General features: G+C 42.4%; 1 protein-coding gene across 2 annotated transcripts in view; it reads right to left on the bottom strand.

The window, feature by feature from the left end:
- Nucleotides 1-17,588, bottom strand: part of ARHGAP25 (Rho GTPase activating protein 25) — an 81,818-nt gene that overhangs the window by 42,176 nt on the left and 22,054 nt on the right. The gene's annotated exons all lie outside the window — the stretch shown is intronic.

Genomic DNA, 17,588 nt, shown 5'->3' with positions numbered 1-17,588 from the left:
ACATGAACAGTGAGCAAAGAGTGGGTGGAGAGATGACAGAGGAGCCCCCGAGGGGGCTGGGATGGGGGTGGGGCTGCAGCCAGGTCCAGTTCCAGGGTCCAGGTCCGAGCAGAAAAAATCCCCCCGGGACCCAGAGAGGCAGCCAGGGGCCTGCTCCTGATCAGGGCCGGATCAAGACCGAAAACGGGCTGAAAGCCAGTGTGGCCCGAGTCTGGCAGCTGCTGCCGGCCCCCTCATTCTGCAAAGTAAAAGATTGGCTGGAGCCTTCTGAAGAGGAAGTGGCCGCAGCATCTGACAAAAGGTGCTTCCTTTTTCCTGCGTGGGAGTCAGCATCTGACAGGAGGGAGGAGAAAATAATGCCTGCTCTGAGGTTCGGGGTGGGTCCCACGCAGCTGCAGAGGCCGCCGGAAGCCTCTGGGCACTCTTCCATCGCGGCCGGCCCCGAGGAGGGGCTGTCCTGCTAGCACTGACCTCACGCCGCGACAGACACCAGGAGACCCCAGCCGCGGCCGCGCGGCCAGCCTGCAGGGAGCTGGCACCTCCTGAATTCTCCCATTCTGTCCCCTGCTCAGTGAGAGTGTCCACAGCACTTCATGCCGGACCAGGGGTCTCACCAGGGCTCCCTTCCTATTACGTTTCAGTCACGTTGTCACTGCCCACAGAACTCAGAAGCAGGATCTGAAGCCAGATCCCTTAACCCACTGCATGGTACAACTGGCTTTTGTTTTCACTCACAAGTTCTGCCTGTCATTTGGTCCAGGCTTGGGCCTCCAGTCTTGTCTCCATGGTAACTCCCACCCAGAACAACTGTTCCACAGTGATCCATTGATCACCCGGTCCCCATTCAACACCTCCTTCTGGGCCTCACCTTCCTTCTTTCCTTCCCTGACAGTTCAACAACGACCTTGAAACCATGTTAGAACACTTTGTCTCCTTGACCTTGTGCTGCTGCCCCATGCTTGATAATACCCAGTGTCTGCATTCCTCTCCTTCTGCCAAGTGTTGCTGGAGGAAGTCTCCATCGTACAATCCCTTTATTCGGTTTTTGTCAGTCCCCAGAACACTCACAATAGCTGAACTAAGCCGTCACCTCCACTCTCACTCCTTTTAGTCTCACCCAATTAGAAACTAGTTCTTCCTTTCCTGGCTCTTTGTGCAGGGATAAATTATGCAATGTCTGAGCCTCAGTTTCCTTGCTTGTTAAACTAGGATACTAATAGTCCCTACTGTATGAAATTGTTATGCAGATTAAACAAACTAACAAATACAAACTACTTAGCACAGATCCCTGGTCAAAAATAAGCATATGTTATTATTATTATTATTCTCAACAGATGACTTTACTTCTTACTACAAAGTTGGAGATCATCTCTGAGAGCTTCCTCCACCACTCCACTTCAAAATGTCACTCCATGGTCAAGCTTCCCATCTTCCTTCATTTCTATCTTTAATGCATTTAATTGCCAACATTCCCCCATTTCTTTTGATTTCTTTCTTTCTATCTCCTTCTAGATCTGTGGTTCTCAACCTTTATTTATGTTCACAACATACTTTCAAATGCTAGAATTTTGTACGGCATGGCCATCTTTCTTCCACTGACTCCAGTTGTATCCAGAACTAGCACCCTGTCAACATGTCTCACCCTTCAGAAGAGGACTCTGCTCTAACCAGACTACCTTGACTCTCACAAGGGCTCTGTGTTCCTGTAACATACCCTATACCTGGATTCCAGCTTGCAGTCACTCCTCACCTCCCACCAGGGGCCTGGAGAGGCCAGGCTCTGCTGTACAGCAGGTAGCAAAACATATACTTGGCTCAACCTCCCATTGGATGGACATCATTGTAAGAGTGCATATACCCAGTTATATGCAAACTTTGATGACAACCTGGCAGTGTGCTTGCAAAAGTTTTGCTTTATCAGTGTGTCTTGGCACCCCAGTTAAGAACTTCACCTTAGATCTTGCTCCTCAGTTACCTGCTATTTTCATGGTCTTCCATCTGTAACTCAAACAACAGCCACTCTGGGGCTGACCACTTACTCTAAGGCTGTGCAAATGATCTAATGGAACCACAGGAGGGTTTGGACAGGAATACAGTGGGGAGGAGGGAATTTGAAGGACTGTATACAGCTCTGCATATCTCTAGGTCAGAGACTAGTCCTTGCAATCACTAGGTCAGAGACTAGGCCCCCCTCCTAGCACTGTGTAATGAGGACCCTTCATACGGCTTCTGGGGTGATACTCCCCAATGGCACCAGTGTAGGAAAGGAGGAAAAGGAGGTTCCACATGGTGGCTATGAGGACTCAGGCTTCTTGGGGTACCCCCAGAGGCCCATGGACATTGTTAGAACCACTATGGGAAATAGGAGAAACTGGTCTCCAACAGCATTGAAGAAGTGGGATGGGAGTTAGCAGGAGCAATAAGATACTGCAGAGTGAAGAGAATTTGCTCAGCATAGAACTCAGTTGCTGAGATATTATTTTGTGCTTAGTTCTGGGAAATTTTTATGCTTTGTTATGGCAAAAACAACAACAACAACAACAACAACAAAAACCCTTCCCCTAGAAGCATGTGTGCATTGCAGAATGGCCTGGCAAAGGCAGGGGTAGGTGTGAGGGTCTTATGTTCCCAGTCCTGGCCAACAGGGGCATTGATGTCCTTGTGAGAGGGAGACAACCACTCTGTCTGACTACACGTGATCAAGGCTTTGACAGACCCTATTTAATTCCATACATGATGCCACTCACTGCACATCCAACCAGTGTTTCTGGAGTGCCTCTTATCATGCCACCGTGATAGGTATGACACAGAGTGTGGATGCTCAGGACAAAGCTCCACACTGCTAGAATTAGGCTCAGACACTGGGAGATGACAGCTGGGGGCTCAGATGAGCTGGTGATCAAGCAGGGGAGGTTTGTGTCCCACGTGCAGGGTGGTCTTCCACCTCAGCCCTCAGCATTGCTCACCAGCCAGGCTGTCAGGAGATGATCCGAATACCCAGGAAGAAATCCTTGAGTTTGAGTTGGTTTTGACTAACATTCCTTGTTTTTTTTTTTTTTGGAACAATCTCTGTTCTTTGTGGGTGTGACTTGTTCCCACATAAAGTAAACACAGAGATCTGTTGCTATTAATGGAGCTGTTTCTCATAATGAAAACAATAGCCATGATAAGCTTTGCTTGTGAGCCAGTCATTGTCCACTGAGTGTGTGTTCCTGGCCCTTTGGGAAGGAGGTCCGATCCTAGTTGCAGGCTGGAGAGGGGGCCGTGAGCAGACCAGGAGGCAAGGTGGGAAGGCAACTGCTCAGTGTGTACAGAACACTCTGGGGCAAGTGGGAAATGAGGGTCTCAGTGAGGTCAGAAACCACCCTTATTCCAGTAGACAGAAAGAGCAAGCATTGTCCAGGACAGTAGCCACTAGCCTGGAGTGGCTGTGTTGTACAGTTAAATGAATTAAAATAAATTAAATCAGGCTATAACTCAGTTCCTCAGTCATATCAGCTTCATTTCAAGGGCTCAGGAGCCCCATGTGGCTTTCAATACTGGACCACACAGATAGAGAACATCTCCACCATTACAGAAAGATCTGTCGGGCAGCAATTCCTGGAATCTGAGTTCCATCAATATAAAGCATGGGATGAAATGGGTCTTAAAGGCAGAACAGCATTTCACCCATTACAGAAATCAACTAGAGGGCCCAGAGAAGATGTGGCTTTAGGTGGCAGAGTGAGACGTTCAATCTTATCTGAGAGGTAATAGGGAGCCATTTCGTGTTTCTGAGCAGGGGAGGACCGTGCTAAAATACGGGTAAGTTACGTCATCGGACTGTTTAAGCTGAATTTTAGTCTGCAGGTGAGGGAAGTTACCAGAGAGGGAAGAAGAGAAATGGAAGGGATTTGTTTCTGCAGAATTTAGCTGCTTTTTGCCACAAGTTGAAGCAAAAGAAAGTTAAAGAAGAAAATATGAACAGAGAAGTCATCTGAGAAACATTACCATTACCTTTGCTCATCTTCCCACCTTCTGACCCCTAACCCCAACATAATCACAAAAGCTCGTAGGGTGGAACTCTGATATAGTCCTTCTCTCTGCTCTCAGCTCTGACTCAGTGTAGATTCTATTTTAGGTGGCTGTGAATGTGTGGGTGAGGTGTGAGTAGTTCTTTCAAAGCTGGGGGGGGGCGCTAGTTTAGGTATTTTCTCAATATGTAGATATGAGCCTTGCATTAGTTTGGGAACCATATTTAAACAGATTTGAAAAGGGAGTAGAATTTACGTGGCTTCCCCTCAGGCCTCTCTCTTGAGCTGCAGACCTGTCTCTCCAGCTGCAAGCTCACCATGTTGCTAGTCAAATTTACTGCCTTCCCCCTTCTCACCTCCCACCATCCTCTTGCCTTGCACCGACAAACCCACCCAAACCTGCCTTCCCTCTACTGGTCTCTGTGATGTGCTGTGAGTGACACCCTCCCAGCCAGCCACCCACCCAAACCAGAAAGCTGCCCCATTCCTACAGTCAGCATAGATGACATTGTTTATGACATATCTTTCTAGAGCACAAATCTGATCATATTACTCTCCTGCCTCAAAGCCTCTGCTGAACCCTGACACCTCCCTCCTAAAAGATGAAGACTAATTCTCTGCCACGGAGGTCGGGGTCCTTTGTGGCTTTTCCTACTGGATTTCCTGCTCTTCGCCATACCCATCCTGCACTTTTCCCATGGCAACATGCTATTCCCTCTGCTGGATGGCTCCCCTACCCATCCCCACCCATCCCCAACGGCACCCAATTCAACTTCTTGGAAAACTCTTATTCACCCCTTTAAGACTCACTTTCGGCCACACTACCTGTGAGAAGCCTTCTCAGCTCAGCCCATTTCAGTCACTGTCCAGCTCTGTTCTCTCTTCACGGGGGACTCACAGGCATCACCATAGGCAGCCTTGGGTAAGTCACGCTCTGTCTCTGAGGGCCAGTTTCCTCCTCTATGTAATTATGATAATAATATGTACCTTGTGGGGTGATTAATCCATAAGAATTTCTAATGATAAGTGGACAGGTTGCAGCCAGTGCCTGCCTCTTAAAACATAGGCATTAAATAAAAGGTATTATTATTCACATTATTATTATAGTATGGACTCGATTTAACGTTAAATGAGAGAAAAGAAAGAATCTGCTAAGGAGGGGAGGGATGAATGGAGGGAGAGAGATGGAATAAAGAAGGACTAGCTGGACATTGCACAGTATCCCAGGTACAAATCTGGAGACCAGAATTGGGATGGTGCTCGTGGAAAGGGGAAGAAAATGACAGGCAGCCCCGAGGCAGATGCTCAGGCCTTAGCCACAGCTGCACAAGAGGAGCAGGAGGCAAATACTCTTGTGAGGTTTGGGGTTGGAGGGGCTCCGCTAAGGTAGCCTTCTCCATCCACTCATTCAACGCACACTGCTGAGCACTTGGCATGCACTGGGAACCATGTTGCATGCCATGGGGACACATGATCAGCCAACACAGCCCTGCCCCAAAGAGCTCATAGACCCGAAGGCCCATCTGTGGAAGCAGGGAAGGAAATCAGAGGACGAGGCTGGTTTGAACAGGCGGGTGAATCCAGGTCTGGACCTGATGAGGTGTGAGGGTAGACCGAGAGCCACAGAGAAGGCTCATGGATTAAGGAAAAGGTTGGGGGGGGGGGGGAAGAGGTGCAAGTGAAAACCTGGAGGTCTGTATGGCATGGAAAACTCTCAGATCAGAAGAGTAACAAATAATGTTCAAAGAAAAGGCTTAGCACAGTGGAAACTCTCCCCGAGGGAAGCATTTACAACCCAAGGCTCTGGAGATAAACCTAGATGCCAGACGAAAGAGGTGCTATCTTCCTCAGGGCTTTCAGGAGAGCTCCACACCTTCCAGAAGAGTGTCAGGCCCATTGAAGTTTCTCGATAAACATTTGTTGAGTGAACAAAGCAAACATTTTTGAACGAAATGTGAGCCACCATTAAAGGCATCTTAGATTTGCAGCAAACATTGGCCAATTTACCTATTTGTGGGATTTCTAGATATATTCACTTATGCCCACTCAAGCAGAGTGGCCGGTAGAAGATGTAATCCCTGATCTAGTAATAATAAACATCAATAATTATTTATTGATTGATTACTTACTATGTGCCAACCAGTGCAAGCACTTTATATGTCTAGTTTTATTTGATGCTCATGCTCTTTAAGTTAAGTGCCATAGTGTTCCTCCCATCCATCTGCCCACCCCTCGTCTTACATATGAGGAACTGAAACTCTGAGATGGGAGATGATTTGCTCCAGTTACATGGTTAGAAATCTGATTTCAAAGTCGGTGTCCACACCTAGGCCACACACCCAGGAAGGAGGTTGGTTTACAGTGGTAGAAGGGTGTCCACACTGGGAATAGATGTGTAGTAAATCACAGGTTTAGAGAATGAGAATGAGTGGGCAGGAAGCAAAGCCACTATTCCTAAGCTATCAGGTGATGCACCTGCCCCACCTATTTTGCCTCAATATTGTGCATAAACAACTTTGTGCTACTATTTCCGCCCAACATGTGCTCTGCAAGGCTCAGCAGGCCTTGCAAAAACAGTGACAGAGACACGGTACTGAAACCTCAAGCCCACCCGAGGCTGTGCTGACACCCCAAAGGAAGGCAGGAAAATGGACATATTAGGTAATCCTGCTGTGTCTCACCAGCTCTCTACCCCAGCTCATGCGAAATGACCAAAGGAGTCTGACTAGAACGCAGTGCAGCCGAGGCGTGGGATGGAGGGAGGCTGAGCTAACCCAGCGTGGGCCCAGCACACAGGCCCACACCCACAGGCCGAGAAGGCAGCTGCCGGGGAGCCTCTGAAACAGCAGACCCATCATTGCAGCCTGCAGAAAATGATGAACATAGTCACACGCCCTTGCTCACACCCTGCACACATACACACATGTGCTGCCCCACACAGTCGCACACACAGACCCTCAGCCTGTCCCATTATCAGACCCTGGGATGATGGCCCTCAGTTTCCACCCAGAAAACGATTAGGACATTTGATTTCAGAACCTCTGGGCTCACTTTCTTTATCCCTTTTCTCTCTCCAAAATAAATTGTCCTCCGTTTAAAAGCACCCATCATTCAGGGGTCAGGGGGATTTTTAAAATCTGGCATTGAGACTTTAGAATAAATTTACCCTGTGATTACTCTCCTTGATTTTTTATTCTAAGTTTCGCTTTTAACTTTGGTATGAAAAACATTGCCCCTTACAAAAGGCAACAAGCTGTAAGACTGATGACAGCAAAGGGGCTTCTCTGTGTAACTCGAGATTAAACCATGGGACTTCCCAAGGATGTTCACCCTCAAGACAAATTGACATAACCTCATTCATAGAAATATCTAGAAGTTATTAGAACATCTGAATGTCTGCCTCAATACCCCGGAGTTGAGCAGATTTAATTTTCCTGTGTTCTATAGCTTCTAGAAATGTCCTCCATTGTTCATCAAGTGCCTACCTATTTCAATCTAAAAGAGCAAATTTTGATTTGGAAAGGGACTTAGCACAGATAGCTATGTCTTCTGTAGGAAGAGGTAAAAATGCAGTCTATGTAGTAATACGAGACAGAGGGAAATTGTGTGTGTGTGTGTTTGTGTGTGTATCTGGTCTGAGAGAGAGAGACAGAGACAGAGAGAGAGAATTTGGCTTTTTTTTTCTTTCTTTCACTTCAGCTAGCAAGAAGTCTTGCAAATTTTTCTGCACTCGGCCAATCTCAGTGGGCCTGGAGTGCTTCTTCAGGGCCACCCCTTTGGTTTTCACATTTTGGAGCTTTCGTGTATCTTAGGAATTTAGAGTCGCCTCTTGTGGGTCTGCATGTGTCTCCATCAGTTGCAACACTTCATCTGGCCCTCTGTGCCTATCTCTGCATAACAGGAAGTCATGTGTAATAGCAGAAGCTTGCAGAATTGTGAACATTTCCTACTAAACACTGCCCCAGAGCTGCCTCTTCCTCAGCACGAAGTGAAGTGGAGATTGGGCAATCGGGTGGTAAATTCACTCTGGTTGAAAACGTGGTTGGTTAACTGCATGTGGAAGCTACCTGCTCTCCTAAGCAGGAATGTAAGAAAAAACAATTCTCATCATGTACGACTGTTGCTCTGCCCAGCACACTTGTGTGTTAAATTAAGAAGAGCATTAGGTGAAGTATTGACCCTTCCTTTGTCAAAGTTATCCATTCATTTTAGATAAGAGGTACCGCTTCATTAGTCCCTAGCATTTATAAATAAATAGTACACTTCGAAGTAGTTGTGTTTCATAAGTGTGAATAAAATTCTGTCACCCTGGTATTTCACAGCAAGAATCCCGCCAGGGCAACACTGGAGGATGGCAACTATGATCAAGCACTGGGCCTTCAGGAAGCTACAAGCCATTGCTCATCCTAACAGATGTCACTCCAAGCCATTCCTGGGGCCTTCACTAGTCTTTGAGGACAATAATTTCAGCCTTTAACTCTACCGAAAATGTGAACATAAACAATGCTGGCAGTGGGATGAGACTGGTACATAAGTCATGATACGTTCTTCCACTCTGCAACCTTATAAAAAAGCATAACCATCAAAATAAAGGCAATTCAAGCCAAAGCAATCCTCAGCAAAACAGTAAAGCCTGAGGCATAACACTACCTGACTTCAAATTATGCTACAAAGTTGTAATCAAAATAGCATGGTACTGGCATAAAAATAGACACTTGGACCAGTGGAACAGAATAGAGAACTCAGAAACTAACTCACAGACTTACAGCCAGCTGATCTTTGACAAAGGCAACAAAAACATACATTGGGGAAAAGACTTCCCCTTTAATAAGTGGTGCTGGGAAATTTGGATATCCATATGCAGAAGAATGAAACTAGACCTGTACCTCTCACCATATACCAAAATCAACTCAAAATGGATTAAAGACTTAAGTATAAGACCTGAAACTGTAAAACTACTGAGGGAAAATATAGGGGAAACACTTTGCCCAGAAAGTAGAACTGGGCAAAGATTTTATGAACATGAGCCCCAAAGCACAAGCAGCCAAAGGAAAAATAAATAAATGGATTATATCAAACTAAAAAGTTTCTACACAGCAAAGGAAACAATCAACAGAGTGGAACGACAGCCTACAGAATAGGAGAAAATATCTGCAAACTATACATCCGACTAGGAATTAATATCCAGAATATACAAGGAACTCAAGCAACTATACAATAAAAAGACAAATAACCCAATTAAAAAATGGGAAAAGGAGCTGGATAGACATTTCTCACATGAAGACATACAAATGGCCAACAGGCACTTTAAAAAATGCTTAACATCACTAATCATCAGGGAAATGTAAATTAAAACCACATTGAGATATTGCCTCACTCTAGTTAGACCAGCTATAATTAAAAAGACAGAGAATGATAAATGCTGGCAAGGATGTGGAGAGAAGGGAACATTCCTACACTCTTGGTGGGACTATAAATTAGTACAACCACTATGGAAAACAGTGCAGAGTTTCTCAAACAACTACAGATAGATCTACCACACAATTCAGCAATTCCACTTCTAGGTATATACCCAAAGGAATGGAAATCATCATGTTGAAGGGATACCTGCACTCCCATGTTCATCACAGTTCTATTTACAATAGTCAAAATATGGAAGCAACCTAAATGTCCACTGACAGATGACTGGATAAGGAAAATGTGGTATATATACACCACGGAATACTGCTCTACCGTAAAAAGAGAATGAAATTCTGCAATTCACAGCAACATGAATGAACTTGGAGAAAATTATGTTAAGTGAAATAAGCCAGGCACAGAGGGAAAAATACTGCATGTCCTCACTCATAAGTGGGAGCTAAGAGAGAAAGAAGGAAGGAAAGAAAGACCACAGTGATGCACTGGACTTGCAGAGGGAGAGACATACATAGGATGGCTGGAAGAGGGAGGGGATGGAGGTTGGGGATGACATGGGGAATAATTGTACTTTGTGGTAATGGGCATGCTGACAGTATTGATCTGACCATCACATCTTGAGCACAGGTGGTGATGGTCAGCTTTGCACCCCATGAATATACGTAATCAATAAAAAAAATTAAGGCAATTCGATTATGGATAGAGGATAGAGGATATCACTAAATTTTTGATCAGTTTTGTTAGGAATGATCAGGACAATGTAGTTAGGAAATAAAATATCCATATTTTAAAACATGCATACTTAAGCATGAGGGAGAAAATTATATCATAATTTGTAAATCTGGGATTTGCTTTAAAATATCTCAGCAAAGAAAAGGAGAAGAAAGAGGTAGGGATAGATGAAGTGAATGTGATGAAATCTTGGTAACTGTTGAATTTCAGGTGGGTCCACATGGCAGTGGAATGATACTGCACTGAGGTGACACTGCACAGATGTCACACCACACACACAAGTCCCTCACACGTTCGCATGCCCTCCAGACAGACCGGCCTCCGTTTGCCCTGCGCTGTCATTTTATCACTTCTCGAACGGGAGGAACCTGGGGACTCCTGATGCTTCCAGTACAGACAGTATTTTCTGTAATGTCAACTTTTACTCAAACACTTAGTGGTGGAGAGGGAGGAAGGACATCTGGAACCCCCAGGGGGCAGGAGGGCGGTGAGTGAGGGAGCCCAGAAGGAATAGACCACGTGGAATTCTAGGGGTCTGACCTCATGGCAACAGCTCCCACTTTCAAATTTCCATTGAAAAGACCAAAGAAGTATCTCAGTAATAACAAGGGGAAATCTGAAATGAAAGTAAAAGTAAAGAAGGATGCTGTCTGCATGCCATTTCGAGGGGAGGGCGATTTCTGTAAGGATAGGTAAGGCTAAACTGAGGGGAGCTGAGCAACCCACAATTCAATGCATATGGAGAACAGCCTGCCCCAGGGGCTGGAGGAGCCGAGAAGAACGTGCACTAACAACTCCCAGAGGGGAAGGGAACAGATGGAGACCCGGAGAGCCACTTCTGGAAGTGCGCAGGAACAGAGGCCTGGCGGGGACATATTACTTCCAGTTTAGTGCCCAAAGTGAGACCAGGTGAAAAGTGACAGCCCTGTCTTGCTGGGTCACTGTACCAGTGAACCACTGAGAGCAGGGGGCACTTTCCCAGCTAAACTGGGGCTTCCAACAAGGAGTAAAACAAGAAGAAAAAGAAACTCTCCACAACAGAGGGAGAGCTGCTTTCCCTTAACAGGATGCTTCTTAAAATGTTACACATAAACTTACATACTGTCCAGCAATTCCACTCCTAGGAATTTACTCAGGAGAAGTGAAAGCACATGTCCACAAAATTTCTTGTATGTGAATGTTCCTGGCAGCATTATTCATGATGGTCAAAATTGGAAACAGTCCAGAAGCCATCAACTAAATGGGTAAAGAAAATGTGGGAGCCAAACAATGCAATACTACTCAGAAATAAAAAGGAATGAAGTACTGACATGCTACACGATGAACCTGAAAAACACTGTGCTAAGTGAAAGAAGGCAAACACAAAAGATAACACATTATATGATTCCATATATATGAAATATCCTGAAAAGACAACTCTATAGAGACAGAAAACAGATCAGTGGTTGCCTGGGCTGAAGCCAAGAGCAGGGATAGATTGCAAATGGTTCAGGGAGAACTTTCTGGGTTGATGAAAGTGTTCTAAATAGGGATCGTGGTGATTATTACACAACTCTGTAAATTTACTAAAAGTCATTGAATTGTACACTTACAATGAGGTAATTTTATGGTATATAAGTTATACTTCAATAAAGCTCTAAAAAGAAAGGTTAAAAACTAAATATATATAAATAGTTGCCATATAAGGGTATTTCCAGAATTTTGTGGAATTATAGAATTAAAAGATAATTCAAATCAACAGGAACAGTGAAGAGCAAAATAGTCTCTGCATAGAAAATAAAAGGAATAATTCCCAACAAATTGTATAGAGTTAAACAGACCATAGACTACACAGAGTTAGAGGTTTTTGCCTGTTTTGTCACTCATCTATCCCAGGTGTCTATAATATTCCAGAAATGCAAGGATATTTCAATATTAAGAAAACTAAGATATGGTTTATCCTACTAATAATTAAAAGATAAAAAGTTTATGTTCACAAAAGATTGTAAACTCACATTTGATAAATTCAACATTAGTTTACATTAAAAATTAATTGTCATGAATAGAAGACTACGATCTTAGGTGTCGAAGAATATCTGTCTCAAACTAACAATAGGAGGGAATTGCAAGAATGCTCTATGCTGCTGAAAATTCAACTACTCTACTGAAAATCAGAAGAATTCTGAATTCTTAGCAATCATTTGCTTGGTGTTTTAGCAGTACAAGAAAAAATGATGAAAAACAGGTGAGACTCTTCAGAGAAACAGAAAATGACACAGCAGAACATTTCTGACATTTCCACTATGTCATATAATTGAACACGTGTAAAAATTTCCACGGCTGTGACATTTTGCAGTTCTGTCAATAATTGCTTAGCGTTTGATAGCAGAAATCATTCTAAAGTTCACAAAACCTAAGTTAAATAGGAAAAAAAATAAACAAACCCACGTCTGTGTCTTGCTCAGAGCTACTGACTTGTGAGAAATTATCGAGTTTTTACTTTTTCATAAGATTATGTCATTTACCAGTTTGTCCATTTCTGGCTATGTTTCACAGTACTTGAGTGAGGCTTTGCAGAATGCAGAATTTCCTTCATGGTTCTGCTACCGACATCTGGCAGGTCTGTTTCCTCTTCAAAGCTGTCACACGTTATCAGCTGTCTGAAAAATGTTTTAGGAGGTTCCCTTTTATCGCTCAAGGTCCCCACAAAAATGTTAGGACTTATTTTGTATGTCTCTGTGAGAACCGTAGTGCTGTGCTGACCTGGGCTTTCTCAGTGCTCACACCGGCCTTTGCCCTGTCATTTCTCTCTGCTCCGTGGCTGGCCACTCCTCCACAGTTCTCATGGAAGAGCTAGAAGATCACCATTCTTCTTTCTTTTTTCTTTATCTGTTTGTTATTAGCCAATGGTCACTACAGGATGAACTAAGCTTTGAAGAAGAAGCTGAAGAAGCAGGAACCACAGATGGACAAACAGGAAGTTGGGGAAGGGCAGCCGTGAGGGGGTGACTCAGCAGACTGACCCCATGACCCTCAGATGCACCCGTCACTCTGAATCCCTCTGGCCCTGCACATCTAGTAGCGTAAGAGATCTTTTTAGGGTGAAAATAACCTGTAATGTTTGATTAGGATTATTTTTCTCCAACTATTTTTTATTGTGGTAAAATACACATAACATAAAATTTACTTTTTTAAGTGTACAGTTCATTGTATCAAGTATATTCACATCGTTGTGGAACCATCACCACCATCCATCTCCAGAACTCTTTTCTTCTTGCAAAACTTTGAAATTTTGTACCCATTAAACAGTACCTCCCCAATCCTCCTTCCCCCAGCCCCTGACACCAACTTTCACTTACAGTCTGAGTTTGTTTATCTAGTTACCTCACATGAGTGGAATCATACAGTGTATGGGTTAAATGTGTCCCCATAAATTCCTGTATTGGAAACGTGACCCCCACAGTGACAGTGTAAGAGGGTGGGAAATCCTATTATGGTAATTGAAAGGCAGAGCCTTTAAGAGGTGATTAGATTGTGAGGACTGTGCCCTGGTGAATGGAATGGCCCATTTATGGAGTGATGGGCGTGGTTCTGATGGTTTTCAAAGAGGAAGCGAGGAGGTTAGCTTTCTCTTGCTCAGCCCATTCTGGCCATGTGATAACCTGCATCTTAACAGGACTCTGCACTAGGAAGAAGGCCCTTACCAGATGTGTCCCCTGGATTATGGACTTCCCAGCCTCCAAACTTAAAGATTCTGTTTTCTTATAAATTACCCAGTTTTGGGTATTTTGTTATAAGCAACAGAAACAGACTAATAGACACATTATTTATCTTCTTGTGACTGGCTTATTTCACATAGCATACTGTCCTCAAGGTTTATCCATGTCAGAATTTTCTTCCCTTTTAAGGCTAAATATTCCAATGTCTGTATATTACACATTTTGTTCATTCATTCTTTCATCAATAGACACTTGGGTCACTTCCCCATTTTAGCTATTGTGAATAATGCTGCTACGAATGTGGGTGTACAAATATCTCTTTGAGATCTTGCTTTTGAGTCTTGGAGGTATATATACAGAAAAGAATTGCTGGATCATATAGTGATTCTATTTTTAATTTTATGAGGAGCTACTATACCATTTTCCACAGCAGCTGTACTATTTTACATTTCTACCAACTGTGCACACAAAGGTTCAATTTCTCCACATCCTCTCCAGCACTTGTTATCTTCTGTTTTTTTGATAGATAGTAGTCATCCTCATAGGTGTGAAGTGCTATCTCATTGTAGTTTTGATTTGTATTTTCCTAATGGCTAGTGATGTTGAGTGTCTTTTTATGTGCTTATTGACCATTTATGTCCTTATTGACCATTCAAGTCCTTTGCCTATTTTGAGTTAAGTTGTTTTATTGTTGTGGTAGAGTTTCAGAAGTTCTCTATATATTCTGAATATTGATCCTTTATCAGATATATGATTTGTAAATATTGTCTCCCATTCTTTGGGTCGCCTTTTTACTCTGTGGATAGTGTCTTTTGACGCACAATTTAAAAAATTTTAATGAAGTCTAATTTGTCTATTTTTTCTTCTGTTGCCTGTGCCTTTGGTGCTGTGTCCAAGAAATCATTGCCAAATCCAGTGTTGTGACATTTTTGCTCTATGTTTTCTTCTAATAGTGTTATAGTTTTAGGTCTTACATTTAGATCATGGATACATTTTGAGTTAATTTTTGTATATGATGCTAGGTAAGGGTCCAACATTATTGTGAATGTGGATATCTAATTTTCCCAGCACCATTTTGAGAAGACTGTCTTTTTCTCATTGAATGGTCTTGACACCCTTGTTGAAAATCTCTTAACCATGTACACATATGTGAGGGCTTATTTCCAGACACTCTGTTCTATTACATTGGTTTATAGTTTTGTCTTTATGCCAGTACCATGCTATTTTGATTAATGTAGCCTCGCAATAAGTCTTAAAATCATAAAATGTGTGTCCTTTAGCTTTGTTCTTTTTTAGGATTGTTTTGGCTATTCAGGGTCTCTTAAGATTTCATGTGAATTTTAGGATGGGTTTTTCTACAAGGATAATGTTCATGGAAAATTTTGTATTATCTTTCAATTCTATTTTTTCATGAACTTTTTGAAGTAAACACACATTTTTGCAAGAAATGTCATTGGGATTTTGATAGAGATTGCATTAAATCTGTAGATCACTTTGAGTGGTATTGACATCTTAACAATATTAAGTATTCCTATCCATGAACATGGGTGTCTTTCCATCTATTCATTTCTTCTTATTTCTTTCAAAAATGTTTTGTAGTTTTTGTAATTTTGTAGTACAAGTCTTTCACCTTTTTGGTTAAGTTAATTCCTAGGTATTTTATTCTTTATGATGTTACTGTAAATGAAACTGTATTTAGCTTTTGACAGTTTGATTATAATATGTCTTGGTATGGGTCTCTTTGAGTTCATCATACTTGGAGTTCATTGAACTTCTTGGATGTTCATATTCATGTCTTTCACCAAGTTTGGGAACCTTTCAGTCATGATTTTAAAAATATTCTCTCTGACCTTTTCTCTCCCTTCTGGAACTCCCACAATAAGTATGTTGGTTCATTTAATGGTGCCCCACAGGTTTCTTAGTCTCTGATCACTTTTCTTCAATCTTTTTCCTTTCCATTTATCAGGTACAATATTTTTCATCATGCTGTCTTCAAGTCTGCTGATTTTTTCTTCTGCCTGCTCAAATCTGCCTTTGAATTCCTCTAATGAATTTTTCATTTTAGTTATTATATTTTTCAGGTCCAGCATTTCTCTTTGGTTTTGTTTTACATTTTCTCTTTGTTGATATTTCCATTTTGTTCATACATAACTTTCTTAGCTTTCTCCACATCTTCCTTTAGTTCTCTGAAAATCTTTAAGGCCATTGTTTAAAAGTCTTTGTCTAGCAGATCTACCATTGGGTCTTTCTCAGATATAGTTTCTGTTTATTTTTTCTTCCCCTTCAAATGGGCCATACTTTTCTGCTTGCTTCTTTGTATGCTTTGTGATTTTTTTGTTGAAAACTGAACATTTGAATCTAATGATTTAGTAACTCTGAAAATTAGATTTTCACCCTTTCCCCAGAATCTCCTGGGTTTTGTTTGTTTGTTGTAATTGATGTAGGCTTTCTCCGTTCCAAGAGTCAGCCTGGGGTATAAACTTAAGGTATTCTCAGGTCTTTTCTGAGACTGCACCTTCCCCCAGGCATTCTCAGTGACTTTCTAATTTCCCCCTTATATGTGGTTGCTTTTGAATGGTCTAGTCTTCAATGTCTGGCTCCCAAAGGGGAAAAGGAGAAGAATGAAAGAGAGGAGGGGAAAGCCACCAGCTCTTCAAATCCCCTGGAATTCTCTTCAGCTAGAAGGGAAGGGGTTTACAGCAATGCAGACAGGTGCGAAAACAATGGTTGCCTCTTCTTTGTCTATACCTCTATGATTAGCAGAAGTGATCAGCGATCAGAGCTTCCTAACTTTGAGGACAGAGTTCATTTTGCCCACCCTGTCTCCTGCAAGGTTAGTGCAAGCTGCTCTTGAAATGTAGGCACAGCTGCTTTCCACAGGGCTTGGGGGTGGGGTAGGGGTGGGGCAGGTAGCTGCTAGTGTGTCAAGAGCTGAAATTGGCTGAAATTAAGCACAATTTACTATCCAAGACTTTCCCTGGAAGTTGCAAGCTCCCATTAGACACCAGAGCTCCAAAATAGTTACATCAGACAAATTCTGCAAGGGTAATTGTTTTCTAGGTGGGGAGATAGGTTTCTGGTGCTTTCTACTTTATCATCTTCCCATAATCCCCTATGAGTTATGTTTTAAGAGTAGAATTTTATTAAATTTAATGCATGCAAATAAATATTTATCAAACATAAAATAACCCACATGTTTTAAAATAAGCTGGCATGGGGTAAATTTAAAAGAGAAATTGTAAATATTTTAATGTAGAATTTAAAAATGGAAGAAAAGGATTTGCGTTTTGTGCTCAAGAATAAACCATAATTTTCCTCCTTTAACTTTTTACCCCAACATTCTCCTCCCTCCTTCTCACTATATTAACTGTGAATGGCCTCACTTAAAATCTGACCCAAGATTAGTAGGAGGGAGTTGTACTCAGACTCAAGAAAAGCCTCTGGAAGCATCTGGTCCTTATTCTATATGGGAAGATGTTTCAAAATACAAATAGATAAACATAGCTAACTAATTTACTTGAACATTAAATTACACTGATATCTACCATGAGTTTTGTTATACCAGGAAAGATATGTTTTGGAAGATGAGTTTTCAGAATTCCATTTCAAATTAACTTGCATAATTTTGAGAAACAATATCCAGAATGATATTTTGGAGTGTTCTTCCATAAAAATAGCACTGGCCTTTCCAATCTTCCAGCACTTTCCTCTGAGTGATAAAAAATACTTG

Source organism: Cynocephalus volans, chromosome 14 (genome assembly GCF_027409185.1).
Source record: "Cynocephalus volans isolate mCynVol1 chromosome 14, mCynVol1.pri, whole genome shotgun sequence".
NCBI classification, from domain to species: Eukaryota; Metazoa; Chordata; class Mammalia; order Dermoptera; family Cynocephalidae; genus Cynocephalus; species Cynocephalus volans.
The sequence above is the reverse complement of the archived record's forward strand: the minus strand, read 5'-3'. Positions and strand labels throughout refer to the sequence as shown.